This window comes from Macrobrachium rosenbergii, chromosome 10 (assembly GCF_040412425.1).
Source record: "Macrobrachium rosenbergii isolate ZJJX-2024 chromosome 10, ASM4041242v1, whole genome shotgun sequence".
Classification (NCBI taxonomy): Eukaryota; Metazoa; Arthropoda; class Malacostraca; order Decapoda; family Palaemonidae; genus Macrobrachium; species Macrobrachium rosenbergii.
In genome coordinates this window covers 20,741,907-20,759,625 of record NC_089750.1, presented here as the reverse complement: position 1 = coordinate 20,759,625, position 17,719 = coordinate 20,741,907, and the positions used below count along the sequence as shown (strand labels likewise).

At 37.3% G+C, this 17,719-nt stretch overlaps 1 protein-coding gene across 1 annotated transcript in view; it reads right to left on the bottom strand.

The window, feature by feature from the left end:
* LOC136842543 (Krueppel-like factor 6) overlaps window positions 1-17,719 on the bottom strand; it is a 588,925-nt gene that overhangs the window by 477,560 nt on the left and 93,646 nt on the right. Inside the window, exon 2 of the mRNA XM_067109978.1 lies at window positions 12,959-13,036. The gene's annotated coding sequence lies outside the window, so the exon portion shown is untranslated. The remainder of the gene's footprint in view (window positions 1-12,958; window positions 13,037-17,719) is intronic.

Below are 17,719 nucleotides of genomic sequence, written 5' to 3'. Positions count from 1 at the left end.
CTCCCACAAGGTCGTTAATACCCAGTCATCAAAAGCAGGCTTTTAATATTAGTGTCATATCACCCGAAGTTTTTTCAATTATTTTCTCTTTACCTTTTTCTAAAAAGCACAAGACTTCAATAACCTTTAATAGTGGAAAGTGGAAATCATGATATAGTAATCGTCCTCTAAAGAGAAATTTTAAAAAGTAAAAAAAAAAAGCGCTAATAGGTGAACATAAAACGTCCCCACTTTTATTACAAAATTCAGCATCTTTTTTGTGTTACTGAACAACAGAAATCATAAAAGATTGAAAATCGCAATGATTAAATGCAGCGTTTGCAGTCGAATGAAAAGCTATTATCGAGACTTGAAACGGCATTTATATTTAATCCCCCTGATAATGGATCAGGATTTAACCCGACAATATCACTTTCACATTTTGGATTTTCAACATGTTTGCCACTTCAGTCAATCCCTTGTCGCGTACACGCCGCTCCTCTCCAAATGTCGCTTCCAAAAAAGACCGGATGGAGGGTGGGGGAGTGGGAAGGGGAAGGGGAAGGGTAAGGGGTATTAGAGCTCTTGTGATAAAAACAAAAGGGATATATATATGATTGAAGAGCCAATGACAACGCAGAGCAGACATCGAAATGGTGGTGGGTACATTCACATGATAATAATAATAATAATAATAATAATAATAATAATAATAATAATAATAATATAAAAGAGAAGTTGTGTGTATGCATGTTATGTGTATATATATATTGTATGTACGCATCTATCTATATATAAATATACACAGTATATACAGTATATATATATACATTCATTCATACATACATAATTCACATTACGTTATTCAATAAACGTAAGAAGGGGCACAGATTTTCTGAATGCCACCACTTACAGACGATACTTCTTTTTAATCATGACCATCTAACCTGTACCTTTTATGTTTTCCAAAATATAAACTGATAAATTTTGATGAAGTGGAACACAAATATCTAACCGACGCTTTCAGTAAAATATAATTCTGTCATTTATTAAAAAATCTAATGAAATAAAAAAAAAACGAACCAGCATAAGCTATTTTTTTTATTTTTACACATTTTGAAATATGCAAAACTGTCAGAAGACCGTTCAAAATGAAATACAGTTTTCGACTAAGAAGCTTAAAGCATCTACCTATTTAATATGACTTATTTTAAACTGTAAGTACAAGAGTAGGATAGGAACATTAAATATACTTAAAAAGATCAATAAAACTTGAAGGAAATTCTGTTGATCTTTTTAAATTTATTTAATGTTCCTATCTTACTCTTGTACGTACAGTTTAAAATTAGTCTTTTTAAATAGGTAGATGCTTTAAGCTTCTTAGTCGAAAACTGTACTTCACTTTGATCGGTTTTCTGATATTTTGCATATTTCAAAATAGGTAAAAATAAAAAAAAAAAAATTGCTTATTCTGGTTCGTTTTTTTTATTCTAAAGAATAGCCATTATCGCACGACATAAAGAATTTGAAAATAAAGAAAAGTACAGTGAACAGCTCTTTATTCCCTTCTAGGCGAAGCAGAAAATGATACGCTGAAGCGAGAGAGACATCTTCACCTCCCGCCTCGGATATGACACGGACAACGCTGGCAAACATTCGCAATCAAAAATGCACATACATCTACATATGCATTCATTTAAATGAAAACGATGACGAGATCCTAACTTCCGGCGAGAGAGAGGGAGAGAGAATTGTTGGTGTTATTCATATCTTAGAGAGAGAGAGAGAGAGAGAGAGAGAGAGAGAGAGAGAGAGAGAGAGAGAGAGAGAGAGAGAGAGAGAGAGAGAATCAAACCCTAATTCGGAGACAGTTATGTGACAAAAAAATTATTATTCTTTTGTAATTAAAAATACTTTGCGTAAATCTAAAGAATCCAGTTTTTAAAAACAGCTTTCCGGTCGACTAAGATTACTGTAAATTGAGAGTGAATTTATAAACAAAATATCTCCACCTGCATGTATTATCTTTATCTAAATGCAGTATTTTGTCACTATGCCGTGAAAAACAAATGTGCAACACTTATACTAAAGGCAACATATACATCTGACAGGTTAAACGATGACATATCTGTCAAGCAAAGAAGATATTTCACAACACTTCCGAGGATTCGCGCTAAGCCAGCATAAGCAAAAATCTACAAAATTTGTGACTAATTCTTTTATAAATATTCTACAGCTCTGGCTATTCCAAGAAGTGCTTTTTTTTGTTTTCTGAGCTTTCATACAAGTTACCATGTCTGTTGCAGCGAACATTACGAAAATAATAATGAATAAACAATCGGATTACGCTTTGACAACATGCATCACGTGTCCCGCATTAAACGCGCTAACAGCCATCGTTTATGAGGTCGCAAAGTGAATTCCATCCTAATCATAACATGCTAAGCAAGCTCTGAGGTGTGTTCGAGGTAGGGGCGAGGCTCGGCAAATGGCAGCAGGTGGCAGGTGGCAGGGAAGGTGGTTGTGTCTGAAAGCATCACGATTCGGGAGCCAAACAAAGATTGAACTTAAAACCCCACAGGAAAATATAATCGATCTAGAATACCACTTGGTATTTTTTGTAAAGTTTATTAATAGACAATTCATGGTCTGAGTCAATGTCTGTAAACTCTTCAAATTAAGACAGAAAAACTCTAAGTCGAAAACATAAAAAGGTGAAGACTTTCGCTTGTCTATTCTTCTTCCATTATGCAAGAGTAATTTCCCTTAAAAGCGAACTGCTTTTTAAGAGTTCATCCTGTCTAGGGAATAAGCGGCAGAAGAAAAACTAAAAACAAAAACGATGCGCAACCAACCAAGCGTCGCCGCAACGGGAAACATGATGCCTGAGTTCGGAAAACTACACCGCTGGCTTCGACTTCACGATCTTAACTTTAAAAGAATTTTGGAGCGCGCTGGGGGTTTCGGAAACTGAGCGTGTCTAGATCTCAATATGGAAGAGTTTGTATTTGTCTTACATAATGCTGAGTGAAAGCTAAATACAAATTGCAATATTTTTAAGACTCTGGGATTTAATAAAAACAGACAATCTGATGCTACATATACACGTGTTCATGTTTGTGGACGGTGGCGGTAACTCGACACAAGCAGGATGCACAGTTAAAGAACTACGTCATCTATTTTTGTCAGATTGTTTCTGATTGAAATAGTATTTAGTAGACAAAGTCATTGGGGAAAACGGCATAAAAATTCTCTTTTTTTTTTTTTTTAATGAGTGCCATTAACACAGGATAATGTGCGTGAAATTAAGACACTGACCTTATGCACCTGTACGCAATAGATTTCCACCTTTAAATAAGAGAAGGCTTACATAAACCACTTCGCTTTTCTCCGTTTTATTCTCTTCTTTTAAGTCTTCACTTACGAACTGTATTAATTAGTGAACACATTGCAATACTCAAATGACACATACATCATCACATGTTTCTCACTGTACCATAACTCCCCTTGGATGGAGATTATAGCAGAAGAAGCGATATGATCCGTTTTTAAAGTGAAACTCTGAGTTAGAAAAGTGTTATTCCAAAGTGATATATAAAATAGAACTAGCGTATGGTACTTGAGTGATATTAACTAGTTCATAGATGGAAACCAGTGCTCATGTAGCTCGTACTTTACAGTATACTATGAGTAATTTAATTTAAAAAAATTTTAAGCACCGGTCTTCCCGAACACTGACTGATTTTTAACCAAAGATGGCCCCACATCGGTAAGGTAACCCCAAAGAATATTGCGGCAGCTCTTGAAAATAGTCTGAAAGGGAGGGGTGCTAGAAGAAAACCCCATATCACCGATACTTATCATGAAATAGCCAAGAACAACTGACTGCCAAATATTTTAATTTCCATATTGTCCTTCAAGTCCTATGCAAAATAATGACAGCAACGTTCATAAGTTAAAGCTCTTGAAAATGAGGACTTCGTGCCTTTGAAAGGGGACAAAATAAAAAATAAAATTAAATATAATACATTTATGCTTCTTGGACACGTGCACTACTGTTCCCCAATGGCAACCTTCAGTAGCAATATTTCTCAAGTCGACCAGCATCTTTATAATAAAAAAGGGACATTGATGAATGGATATTTACGGTCAGAGTCCAGGTACTGTGTCCAAGTAAGCCATTAATAACCGTAATATACGACATAAGCTGCAAAACCAACGGGAGCAGGTTTGCAAGTGTAATTTATGGTAACACTGTCACTATTTTATTCCTGGCATCCCTAAGGGTCAATGAAGAGCCTTCTGTTGCTCTGAAAGGATAAGAGGCTGCTTCGCCATTTGGAGACAGTTTCTGTGAGCTCACAACACTAACATGAACATTTCAATGTCTTGTTACATGGGGCATTTGTATATAATGACCTTGACTTGGTATTCTTAGGTCATTTATGTCGTACCGCTTACAAAATAACTACGTACTTCCATCGCGTATTATGTGTTGGAAACATGACAACAGTGTGAAACACACACTGTCTCGCGTGAAAAATGAAAGAGCGGTTCAAGAAGAACCAAGCCACGTCGAACCCGTGAAAAGAAAAAAGAAAACGCCAACAATTACGCCCTAGTAATAACAAGACAACCAAGAGAATTTCGCTGTCTCCTTTGTGTCGCTTTTAAACACCTAACATTTTAAACGCCTAACGTTCGATCAACGAAAAGGAAGGGGGAGGGGGAGGGGGAAACAGACTGAAAAGGAAAGGTGGGGGAAGGGGGTTACAGCAGCAGCACTCTTGTCGCTGGTGGTGGTGGTGGTGGTGGTGGTGGTGGTGGTGTTCCTCCTCCTCCCCTTCTTCTTCTTCTTAAGGAGTTTCAAAATAGTTCCGTGCGGCCAATTTCACTAAGCTTGTAATCCAATTTGAGCTGCCAGCGTGACAATCTTGCTTGGCGGCGAGACCCTCCCTCGAACCCCCTCCTCCTCACTACCCAGTTACTCTTACTAAACACACACACACACACAAACACACTGGTAAACCAAGTCTCTTTTCTTGAGCAACCGAGACATTTTTCCCCTCGCTTATTTTTCTTATTTTTTCCCCTTAAGCGTCACATCCACACGCCGAGAAAGTTCCCCCAAAACTCTCTAACGCGAGTCCTCATTTTCATTTCATAAAGAACGTACCCCAGCTCATCTTCATCAGGCCGCTTCTTTTTCCATTCCGCTCTATTTCGTTGTGGTTAACGAATCACGTTCGTCCATTTGAGAAAAGACTCTCTCTCTCTCTCTCTCTCTCTCTCTCTCTCTCTCTCTCTCTCTCTCTCTCTCTCTCGTGTGTTCTTGTCCGAAACCCTAATCAGTGCAATTTCCCTCTTCTCTTTGCAGACAAATAAGAGAGAACTATAATCAGGTGGGGGCGTGACCCGCCGTTGTACCTGTCTCTCCCTCTTCTCTATTTATGGGAGGCTGGAGGAAAATAAGTTTCCCTTCAGACATAATTACTAAAGGAACTGTCGGTAGCGACGCATTTGCCGAGTTTTTCTGACCCGTTCTTGTCAGTTGTGTAAAATTAAGCAAGGCTCGGGGAAATACGATGGTAAAAGAAAATGTCAATCTTAATGAATGACTGAGAAACGTCTATATGGCACAGAAAAAAAAATAAATAAAAAAAATCACAAATACCGACGGTCGCAGAGCTGACGCTTTGGCATTCCTCCTCCCCATACTTATTTTCTTTTAATCACTGGATGCCTCATTATCCCGTTCATAAAACGGCTGCTAACATCCCTATTTTCTTATTTTTATGCCGGAGTCTTTGTTGGAACGAGGGATAATTATAGACCGAGCAATCTCTCCTCTTGTACTCCACGTTAGTAAATCAATTCTTTCAATTTGCATCATAAAAGGAGGAATGTTAACAACATGGCATTAAAGAGGACAATGGCAAAGATGTAGATGTACAAATATGCTTCTGTACGGCCGTCACACACACACACACACACACACACCCGGACACAGGAAAACACAGATGACAGGCAGATTGATGCGACATGGATAACGTTCTTCAAAGGTCCCAAAACAAAACTGACCCATGACCGCACAAAGAAGGTTGTTATTTTCACCGCAATACCTCAGGTCAACGACGATGAAGGACTATAATATACAAATTAATTAACGATTAATGACTAACAAATTACATAAGTCATCACAAACATAAATGTCACTCTACAGACAACTGAAGGTCTGGAATTCATTCTTATATATAAAAATACCGAATTAAAATTATAAATCCTGAAGCCTATAAATATATTAATAAGCAGAACACCGAGGTGCTAGGAGGAGTAAAACATTCACTCGTATCTGAAATACTAAATAAGTGACATCAACAAAACTATTAACGCTTCGTATTCAGTTACCGAAGACCTCAACAGAAGAAAACATTCACACATACCCAGAATACTAAAGAACCAAGTAAAATAAAACCGAACTCATAATCAGAGTGCCGAGGTAATTTCCAAGAACAGAATGCCGAGGTAATTCCCAAGAACCGAGGCAATTCCCAAGACCAGAATGCCGAGGTAATTCCCAAGAACAGAATGCCGAGGAATTCGTGCGACTAAAACATTCATTCATATTTAAACCACGGAGTTATTAATAAATATAAAACCAGGCTCATTTACATTAGAAAACCTAAGAACTAGTTTAAAGGGCAAATACTCTCCCCGTGACAAAGGGAAACGGAAGAAGACCTCAAAAGGCCTCGGAAGAAGTCTTGTTCGCTGGAGGTCCACAGGACGAGCCGGCGGGGGTGGCGGAAAGCACTGGATTTACGGCATTATTATCGTTAATAAGGATTATAACTCTCTTAAGTATGAGTATGCATGACAGCGCCACATATCTCCCAGCAGTTTATGTCTAAAATATTGAAATCATTAGGATCCTAAACACAGGCGCCAGCCATCCTGCCGTATGGGAGGGGAGGGGGAGGGAGGGGGAGGGACCGACAACTGCTGACCACTGTAGGAAAGATTGTGCCGAAACGGATCGATTCTCTTCTATACGTGGCTTCATGGAACTAGAGGTTGGGTAAAGTTATGCTGAAGGAGGTTTCTATATAATAATAATAATAATAATAATAATAATAATAATAACTATTCATTCATTTGTTTTTGTATGATAACAGAAGTGACCTTTCGCTTATGGCCGATTCACTGGAATAACATAAATAGATCTGGATAATCCAAATACATTATGAGGCTTTCTATTTCACTATAAACAAGCAAGTTGAAATACATGCATCAACATTCCAAGATGTCTAGACAAAAATTTTCTGGGATTCTCTTAAAAGCATTATATAACCAGAAAAAAAAAAGCTTTCCAAGCTAATTATCTAATCGATCAAATGTAAGGATGACTAATGAATACCCTGTTTATATAAAGAAAACGAAGACTAACGAAAGCTTTAGCATGTATTTATGCAGTAAGTATTTAGCGACGGTGATGATGATATACAGTGTGTGTGTGTGTGTGTGTGTGTGTGTGTGTGTGTGTGTGTGTGTGTGTGTGTATATATATATATATATATATATATATATATATATATATATATATATATATATATATATATATATATATATATAATATATATTGCGCTACGTTCATCCTTGATTCTGAATAAACAGGACAAATGTGACAGTGACAACTGTTTCTGCTCTTCCTTAAAGGAACTTTCCTTTTTTGTGGAAGACGGCCCACCGGCGCAAAATTAACCAAATAAGCTAAAATAGACTCATAACAGGAAGGGCAATCAATGCAATATCCTACGGCTAAACTTTCCCTTTCTGAATACCGTAAACGAGTGTGTACTGATTAAATACTGGAACAAAGAACTTAACTGGGACGAATTTACAATCACTGTGGGCTTCATGTGAGAGAGAGAGAGAGAGAGAGAGAGAGAGAGAGAGAGAGAGAGAGAGAGAGAGGGGGTAATGCTAATGAACGACAACTATTCAGAACAATGACAGCTGTCTCCTTGCCTTATCTCCATATAGGATCTGTTCTGCCTTTTCCAAATTTCATGAGAATCTTCTACCATTCGTCCGTGTGAGAGAAATCCCAAGACTCCTAACGCTGTCTTATTTCCTCCTCCTCCTCCTCCTCCTCCTCCTCATCCTCCCCCTCCTATTACTGCTACCCTTGGACTCAAGATCCTCATTACGTTCACTTTCGACCGCACTTCTCTCTCTCTCTCTCTCTCTCTAGACAACACAATCAGTGACCTCGATGGAGTTCACTCAACCCTTCTTCTGCTACCCCTACCTCCTACCACCTTCCAAGTTCATACTCTATCTGCCTCTGTTGAAGAAGACTCTTTCCCTAACAACAGTTCGACTCACTCTTCCAATCACAAAGGCGCTCAAAACGCATGGTAGTGGGAATGATGGATCACCGGAATGTGTGCAAATCAAAAGCGACGAGGTGAGATTTGACACGTATCCCGGTGACATTCCCGACAAAAAGAAAAATAAATGTCCCTACAAGAAACGATAGCTGTAGCTTGAATTTTCCAACAGTTCAAGGTCCATCGTTCTTTTGTCAACTCCGAAGTGTCCAGACTTCATACTACCGTGCAGCAGAGAAGTTCAACTCTCACCATCAGTTCCTTTGCTTATAACTTTCCCCAGTTCCCGGGAAAAGCAATGGTGGGGGTGCTGGGTGGGAGGAGGAGGAAGAGGAGGAGGAGGAGGAGGAATGCGTGCCTTGTCCTCTTGGATAATGTAAGCACACACAGACAGACACACGCATACACATAACTTGCATAACACAGACAAAAGGCTTATTTGCTTGTATCTTTGTAAATAAAGACCTATCATTACAGACAGCCATATGGCATGAATGCCAATAATTTCTCTCTATTCTCTAACAAGACTGAAAATAGAAGCCCATTATACCTAGATACCTACATTCTCGAAAACACAAACACGCATTACACACAAACATATATATATATATATATATATATATATATACCTAGATACCTACATTCTCAAAAACACAAACACGCATTACACACAAACATATATATATATATATATATATATATATATATATATATATATATATATATATATATATATATATATAATAGAAGTCCATTATACCTAGATACCTACATTCTCATACACAAAACACACATTATTATATATATATATATATATATATATATATATATATATATATATATATATATATATATATATATACATTATTTATTTATAGCTAATAAAAGTTTTCTTCCGTGAGGGCTCATCCTCAATACAGCAGTCCAGGATACAGGTGACAGTGACAGTTACTACTGATCTGCATATTGGTTAAATAACACACACATATATACACGTTATATATATATATATATATATATATATATATATATATATATATATATATATATATATATATATATATATATATATGTGTATATATATGTATGCATGTATAAGTGTTTGTGTATTTATTATTTGACCAATATGTTTTCTCCTTTAAAGGAGTAGCTCCCAAGATAAAATAGAACAACAGCGACTGTTACAGTCATCCTATTAAGGATGACCCTTACTGAAGAAAACTTAAACAACAGCCACTCTCTCTCTCTCTCTCTCTCTCTCTCTCTCTCTCTATATATATATATATATATATATATATATATATATATATATATATATATATATATATGTATATGTATATATATATATATGTATGTGTGTGCATGTGTGTGTATTCATGTGTGGATGATGCTTGTTCAATGTATATTTACACCTGCAGAGCAGCACACTAAACGTAACATTCACAGGGCAGAGCGTTATGGCAGTATCAACGTCGCATACCTTGACACGGCAGGCGCAACGACGAAGTCGGAGGGTTCGCTAAATATAGAAAACTCATAAATGCGAAAATAACATTCAATACACAGGCAAACGAAAGGTCTGGCTGGCGGGGAGGTTAGACAGCAGCCGGTGGGTGGGGGAGGGGGGAGGGAGTACGGGAGACTTTCGGGAAAAAGCTTGCATGCAGACAACGAGAGGAAAGCCTCATACACGCACGCACGCACGTACACACACAACGCTCCAACGTCTGGCAGTCACTCCTTTCAGACCGATTCACAGAAGATACGGTCGATATTAACGTCTGGGGGGCATAAGGTAAACGACCTAATACCACAATATCCAATATGACAATAGACACCACAGTTACTACTGCAACTACTATTATGTTACTACTAATACTACTGCCGCTGCTGCTGTTGCCGTTATCATTTTTTTTTTTTTTAAATGTTACGGGTTCAAACTGAGAGATACTAAGAGAGGCTTCCATGGCTGGGTTATGCTCCAGGTGCAAATAAGGATTTACTTGCTCATCCTATCAATTTACTTTTTATGACTACCCTATCCACTTACTCTCTTATACGTTCTTAATTTTTCCTGGTATCCATACAATTCGATTTTATCCAACTACTTTCTTATATACTTCTTCATTCCATTCTTTTCCCTATTCATGTCATCCATTCAACTCCAATGCCCCTTCATATACTTCTTGTATCCATCTTAAACAAATTTACTTGTTTTCCCAAATACCTTTTTGTCCCTCTACTCTACGCTTATTCTATCAGAGAATTGCGTAAACTAACCTGCAATTGGTAAAACTGACAGACCAAAATGAAATAGCTCTCAATTTCGCGCATACATGGTAACCTCCTAAACTCATTTTCCGATCGCTTACTTGAGGATATATGCAATTACTTAAAATAATTGCAATATCCGGCGAGAGAAAAGTGTCGTGTCCTTGTTACTGGAAACGAGTAATATACAGGCATTACACAACAACTGTGATGTCATCTGTGTGTGTGAGAGAGAGAGAGAGAGAGAGAGAGAGAGAGAGAGAGAGAGAGAGAGAGAGAGAGAGAGAGAGAAATTTGCCAGCACTGGTAAACAACAACGTATTTCTCCCTATCACCAAAATTCTAAAATTTCCTCCATTTCGAAACGCGGCAATGAACGAATAGCGTCCGCCATAAATTCTCACTACAATCAATTTAGATATCACTTTGGCGAAACAGAACATCAGCTATGGCGCAATGAGCGGCCGTTAACGAAATCCCAATAACTACGCTGCAATAACGACCACAATCTTCCTACTTTTAAAAGGAAAATTAATAATGTAGTGCCACGTCTCATTAAGGGAAATTTGCAAAAAATAAAAAGGGGGGGGGTCAAATAAACTTCGATGGCAGACGAGCACAATTCCTAGCTAACTGATTTTAAACGGAACGCAAACGAGTTTTATATGCATAGCACCGCAATACGGCCCTTCATTAACCCTAATTTATAACTGTTTACGGCATTCGCTTGTCCCTAGTCAAAATATAGACAACTGAAAATTATCAACGAGACACAGCACTTCAGATGCGTTGGGAAAATGGTCACTAAGACCCCAGTCCAGAGAGGAGACAATGGCGTGACTTGCATTTGTATTGTCCCCTCCAATAAGTTAAAGTTAGTTTATCCGTCAATTAAACAAGTGCGTGTGAGCAACATAACTGCCACAGAGAGAGAGAGAGAGAGAGAGAGAGAGAGAGAGAGAGAGAGAGAGAGAGAGAGAGAGAATTTTCCACATGCACTGCATACGCACTAATACTGGTGTGTACACAAATAACTGTACAATTAATAAACGCAGGAATGTAAACGCATCTCATATTTTGTTTAAATCATGAAGTTGATTTATCTAGTTTATGTCAAATAGTATAATTTGAAAAAACAAGCTAAGTTTTGATATAGGCGGGATAGAATATATATATATATAAAAAATTTCACTGTCACACAAAATCAAAATGAAAAACAGTGGACTAACCTATATTATTAAACCAGAGTGCGAATGTGCATACGTATTTGGAATTCATCCAGGATTCAGCAGTTAAAGTAAAAATGTGAAAAAGTAAAAATGTGACAGTTGAAACTATACTGTTTTATCTTCTGAAGGCACACCATGGTAAAGGTCATGGCTGAATTGTGATTGCTAAATATTAAAATATATTTCATTAAGTAGAAATGAACCACTTGGAGGTTGAATATCTACAGATAGAGCGAACACAAACAATAATGAAAACTCTCGTTCTAAAAAGTTGTCTCCCCCTAGTTTCAGATATAACAGAGAGAGAGAGAGAGAGAGAGAGAGAGAGAGAGAGAGAGAGAGAGAGAGTGCATCTGCGAACATGAGACTTACACATTCAAGTCAACCTGCAGCAAAATAAAAAATAAAAGCAGATAAACCCCCTCCCATAAATCAAGGATGAAAAACATCACGACAAAACAGAAGTTACACGTGAATATGAGGAAAACCCAGAATAGAAGGAATGAAGACCAAACTAAGAGCTGAAAAAAAAGTAATCATCATCAACAATCTAACAAGACTGGATGATAAAATCTTCTCTTCCATCACCTCGATGACACGTTAAAGGAACAACATTTCAGCAAGACTTCAGCAACACAGTGCAGAGAGGAGCCACGTTACTTGCGCTGATCGATTTCAAGAAAATGATCTGGCGTCTGAAAGTCTGCCTCCGCCGACACCTAAAGAAAGAAGGGGAGAGAGGGGGAGAGAGGGAGAGAGAGAGAAAGAGGGCGCTCCTAGCATCTTTTTTTCTTTTATCTAGTTATTCTTACCTACATGGTAAGCAGACTTTGTTATTCATAAATAACTAATAATACAGTCTGCTTTAATTGTATGAAAAACTACCTATCAGATTTTTCTCAACTACATTCCAAGGAATTTTACTGCTGAATTGAAACTAGTGAAATTTGCTTCAAATGTAACAAGAAGCCTTTGCCATGTGCTTCTCAGCTGCAAAGTAAATTTTATTATCACTACATAAGTGAATATTAAAATTTGCTTCAAATGTATAAAAAAACTATTCATCCCACAGTTGTTCGTACTTACTCCTCACGCATACATCTTTCTTGTACCCAAATACTGAATTTCAGCGAATTTCAGCCAACGTTCTCCCACTTTACAGACCTGAAACAAAAAAATAACTCGAATCAGTTAAGGTAATATATGTCAAGTGTATAAAAATACTTCATGAATTACTACCAAATTTGAGAAATTATCTAAAGGAGGAAAAGAAAGAAAATAATAAAAATGCACCTCTACATAATAACAAAATAACACAAAACCGAAACACAACCGCAAAATCCGGTTAGGGAAACCACAAAAACAAACACAAATTGCACAGAAAAACCGAACAACAGGAAAACTTATAAACCAAAGGCAGTCTGGAGTTACATATACTTATTCTAAAAAACACACACTCACAACAAATACTTTTCTGATGCGTTTACTACAAAAACCAAAGTAAAATAACACTGTATGAGAAATAAATGCCCATTCCAATGAAGCAGCATACTTGAGGTGACACACAACAGACCAGATGATGACGGAACACCCAGCCAATATAATACCTAAACGAAAGAACTAACTTCTAAGGAAGAAGTTGTCAATAGCAATTAACTGAAAGATGGCAATTTCTTGTAAAATAATAGTCAAAACGCATTATTAGAACACAAAGGAGAAACCGCAGATCAAATCACAACAGAAGCCACAAATAATGAAAATTGTATCCACGAGAAATTATGACAACAGGTAAGACGTGGAGGTCCATTCTGAGTGGATTCGGCAATTCTCAAGCCAAAAGAATATTTCAAAATGAGAGAGAGAGAGAGAGAGAGAGAGAGAGAGAGAGAGAGAGAGAGAGAGAGAGAGAGAGAATCTATTTCCAAGTGTTCCAAAGCACTGCAACCAAGTAATTCCGAACTCATGTCAGATAAGCGAATTACGTTCGGTGCCTTCATTCATTATGCACTTGGCGTGCCAGGAGGCCAGTAACAACAGTGTGCGCCTGTGCGTGTGCAAGCGCGCGAGCTCGAACGTATGTGGGCTTAAGTAAGGTAAAATATTATTCTAAGGGCTTAAAGCATTGCTAATGTTATCTCTGTAATTCGCAATTCTAGCAGCACAGACTGGGCTATGTTTCCATCAGTAAACTCCGATTGTAAGTCAACAAATTTCAGTATTAAACTCAGTTCGGTCATTTTTAAGCTTACCCATCTTCAAGGCTAGTCTTCGTAAATTTTTTTTTTATAACTTGAAAAACCAAATATTGCATAAGTAGTAAAAGAAATTAGATTGTAATATGGTTTAACACAGCAAAACAGAGAGAAGGATTTTCAAAATGTTACGCTAAAGCCTTCGATACTGTATATCTCTCCATGAGCCAAATCAAAGTCTTTGATATAATACAACTGACATTTCTACAGAAGCCAAAGAAATGGTCATAAAGTTTCAGAAATGAAAAAAAAAGCTACCAGCAAAGATTGGGAACAGCTTTCCCTAAGAAGTCTTCGTTCAAATACATTCAATTAGAAGAAAGGTACAAACTTCTTTATCACTCAATTATCTTCAGTGTCTGACAAGCAAGACAACATAAAATGAACGCGTTATTTCAACAAAAAAGCAAACCCTGGGACCATAAACATATGGCCATATAAATCACTGCACCTTTCTTGATGACAATATTTCAGCAGTTTTATCTTGTGTAATAGTTACTGAAAGCTTTGCAAAATTAATCATAATTGGTTTAAAATGTTGTTTCGTTTCCTGCGACACCATTCAAGCTCTAAAATAAAACTCTACTGCACTTGAGAGATCCAAATTCAAAACGTACTTATTTAAAAGGGGGGTTTTTCTGTACGTATTCACGTAAGAGGAAATTACAAATAAAAAAAAGCGTACTTAAATACAGGCAATCATTACGCTGAGTTAAAATACATATCCGTCCCTACTTGAGAGAGAGAGAGAGAGAATGGGAGAGATGGAATGTAGTTAATGCTAACATAGCTCTCCTAACATTGACGTAATTCACGAAGGTTTTCTCCAGCCTCTCTCTTGTGGGAAATAATTTAATTAGCTAAGTTGGAAAGTTTAAGAGACAAGTTTGGGTCGGCTGATTGACTTTGAATGCAGGTTAGCCATCACCTTCCAGGGGGAATAGGAAGGAATTCCAGGATTCTTGAAAGAAAGAAAAATATATAAAAGATCTCAACTTGTCTAATTATTGAACATCTCTTTTTCATGTCTTTTCCATCCACAGTCTCTATTATCGTCACTTTCGGATCTAATGACGGAACAAACAGATCATAAGAAAAGATTGCACTGTACTTCACAGAGCTTCAAATTCCGTCATAAACTCCGCCTTGTAAGAAAGCTTAGCAAAAAATACAAAGACCAGCATCAAATCCCAAGTAAAATCTTACAATTATCTGAAGAGGTAAAATCAACCAACCGACAGTATCAATAATAAACAACAGAAAGACAACTAGTTCATAAAAAAAAAAAAAAAAGGTGTTTCTATAAGGAAGAATCTTATCCGGAATCCAGTATCCAGAGAGAGAGAGAGAGAGAGAGAGAGAGAGAGAGAGAGAGAGAGAGAGAGAGAGAGCGATGCATGAACAATGATGGAATAATGGAATGCTATACTGGATGAAAGTATGAATATGTAAAAGTGCCAATAACACATATAACAACGTACAAAAAGCGCCACTTCAAAGACAAGGAGAGAATGAAAAGCAAACATCACGAGTGGATACACAAGTATTAGTTTACACGATTTCTGAATCTAAAAAAAGAAGACTCACTTCCACGGCGTTTGATATGTGTACACAAACACGCAACGCAACGCATACACACTCGCACACACCTCGGTTGTCTACGCAACCTAATCCACTAAGGAGTAAAACTGTGGTCTGACTTAATTACACGGTGAAGAAAGAGCAGGTTTTATTGGTTGCTTTGCTGGTGTCGGCTTGAGGTTTCTCGGCGCTGGCCCCTCACGCCACGTTCATCTTCACTCAAGGCTAAGAAAATGCATCGGCTTATACGTCTGAGCAAAAGCTACAGAAGACTAAAACCTTTGGGGGGGGGGAGTTAGGCCTGAGCACAAGCGACTTAAGTCTGACTATTGGCGACGACAAACATCAAAGACAGACTGACTCTTGGTGAAGGTTTACGACTGAGCAACAGATACAAAAGACTGAATCCTCGTGGTAATTCAGGAGTGAGAATTTAAGACTGAAGGATTCTCGGTAAAGGTTTCTGACTAAGCAACAACTAAAGATAAAGATGAATAATCCTTCATGAAAGTTTACGAATGCGCAACAACAAAGACTGACGAACTGCGCAAGTGTTGCTGTCTAAAATCATTGCTGGAGAGAGTTCCTGATGCTATGTGGAAAAGGATAAAACAAAGAAATGATGAAGAGGAGAGTCCTAATCGTGGAAAATGACAGTTATTCAAATCTGTGCAAAAAAAATTTAGTCGTTGTTGGTCGGAGTTCAACCCACGATCGCAGAGAAAAGAATATTTTTTTACGCACGTTTTTCATAAAAGCTTAAAGACATACAAACGAAAGAGGGGGAAGGCTTTTCGATCAGACGGGTGTTACAGCAACACTATATAGCTAGGCCTTTATACAAAATTAATAAATAGATAAAAACAATTCCTGTATAATCAAAATTTAACGAAATGGGCTACTTAAAAAAAATTCCCAGGATCCCACTCACGTACAGAAAAGCCTCTTACACCTTCAAAAATTATCTCAATTTCCATACTGCTTGAATTCCGTCCTGTGTGGCATCCAAGCAAACACGGGTGAAAATACAATCATCCAACTATATTAGGATCATTACCTGAAAATAATCCACTACTTGAATTAATTCACTCTTTTTCCCACAGGGATAAAATACACTAATAACAAAATCTTGACCGGACTACATTAGTATAAACACGTATCACTTTTACACAGAGAGGTAAGGCTTATAATTAACAATCCCACATTTATGATATAACGGACTCTCTCGACAAAATAATTAATGCAGCAACTTCTACATAATAATCCCGATAATATCTGAAGATATTGCTGTGAAATTTTGCAACCAATGTGTCCTTATCAAGAGACATGTTTAGCTTATCATTAAATCCTTTATAATCAAGAATCTTTTTATGAAATCGTTTATCTAACTCCACCTGTTATTCCCCCAAGAATTAATAAACATATGAATTTCGAAAGAACTTCGACGTGCTGGTGATTTTTCAGATGCGTTCCAACAAAACCCTAACAATCAAAGAAACTTACTTTACAGATATTACAACAAATTCACTGTTAAAATTTGCAGATATTACAACAAATTCACTCCTGTTAAAAATTTCAATACCGTCAAGTGAAAGATCTTCATGTTCTCCTCTACACTGTATGCTTTCATGACGTGCTAAATTTACCAGTGCCGTCTATTTCCTCCTTCACTGTATGGTATCTCTCCACATCCCCTCTTTCATAAATAACCTTCAACGGTTCCTCTCCTGCTTCCCTCAGACAAACATGACGAGTTCACGTTTAATATTTGATCCATCATTAATATCTCTAAAGTTTTGTGTTCTCATATTCCAACCTGCAACTAAGCACAGAGATGGATAGTAAATTTGTCAAATGTTCTAAGTACAGATTTTAAACGCATATGTTTGCTGTGGAACTTGGAGACGGCATTTAATACTGAACTACCGTTGCAGTTCGTTTCCTTGGCTGCTCTTCCTGCATTTCTTAGCCTTTATTGCGCCTATAATTCTTCTCTCTCTCTCTCTCTCTCTCT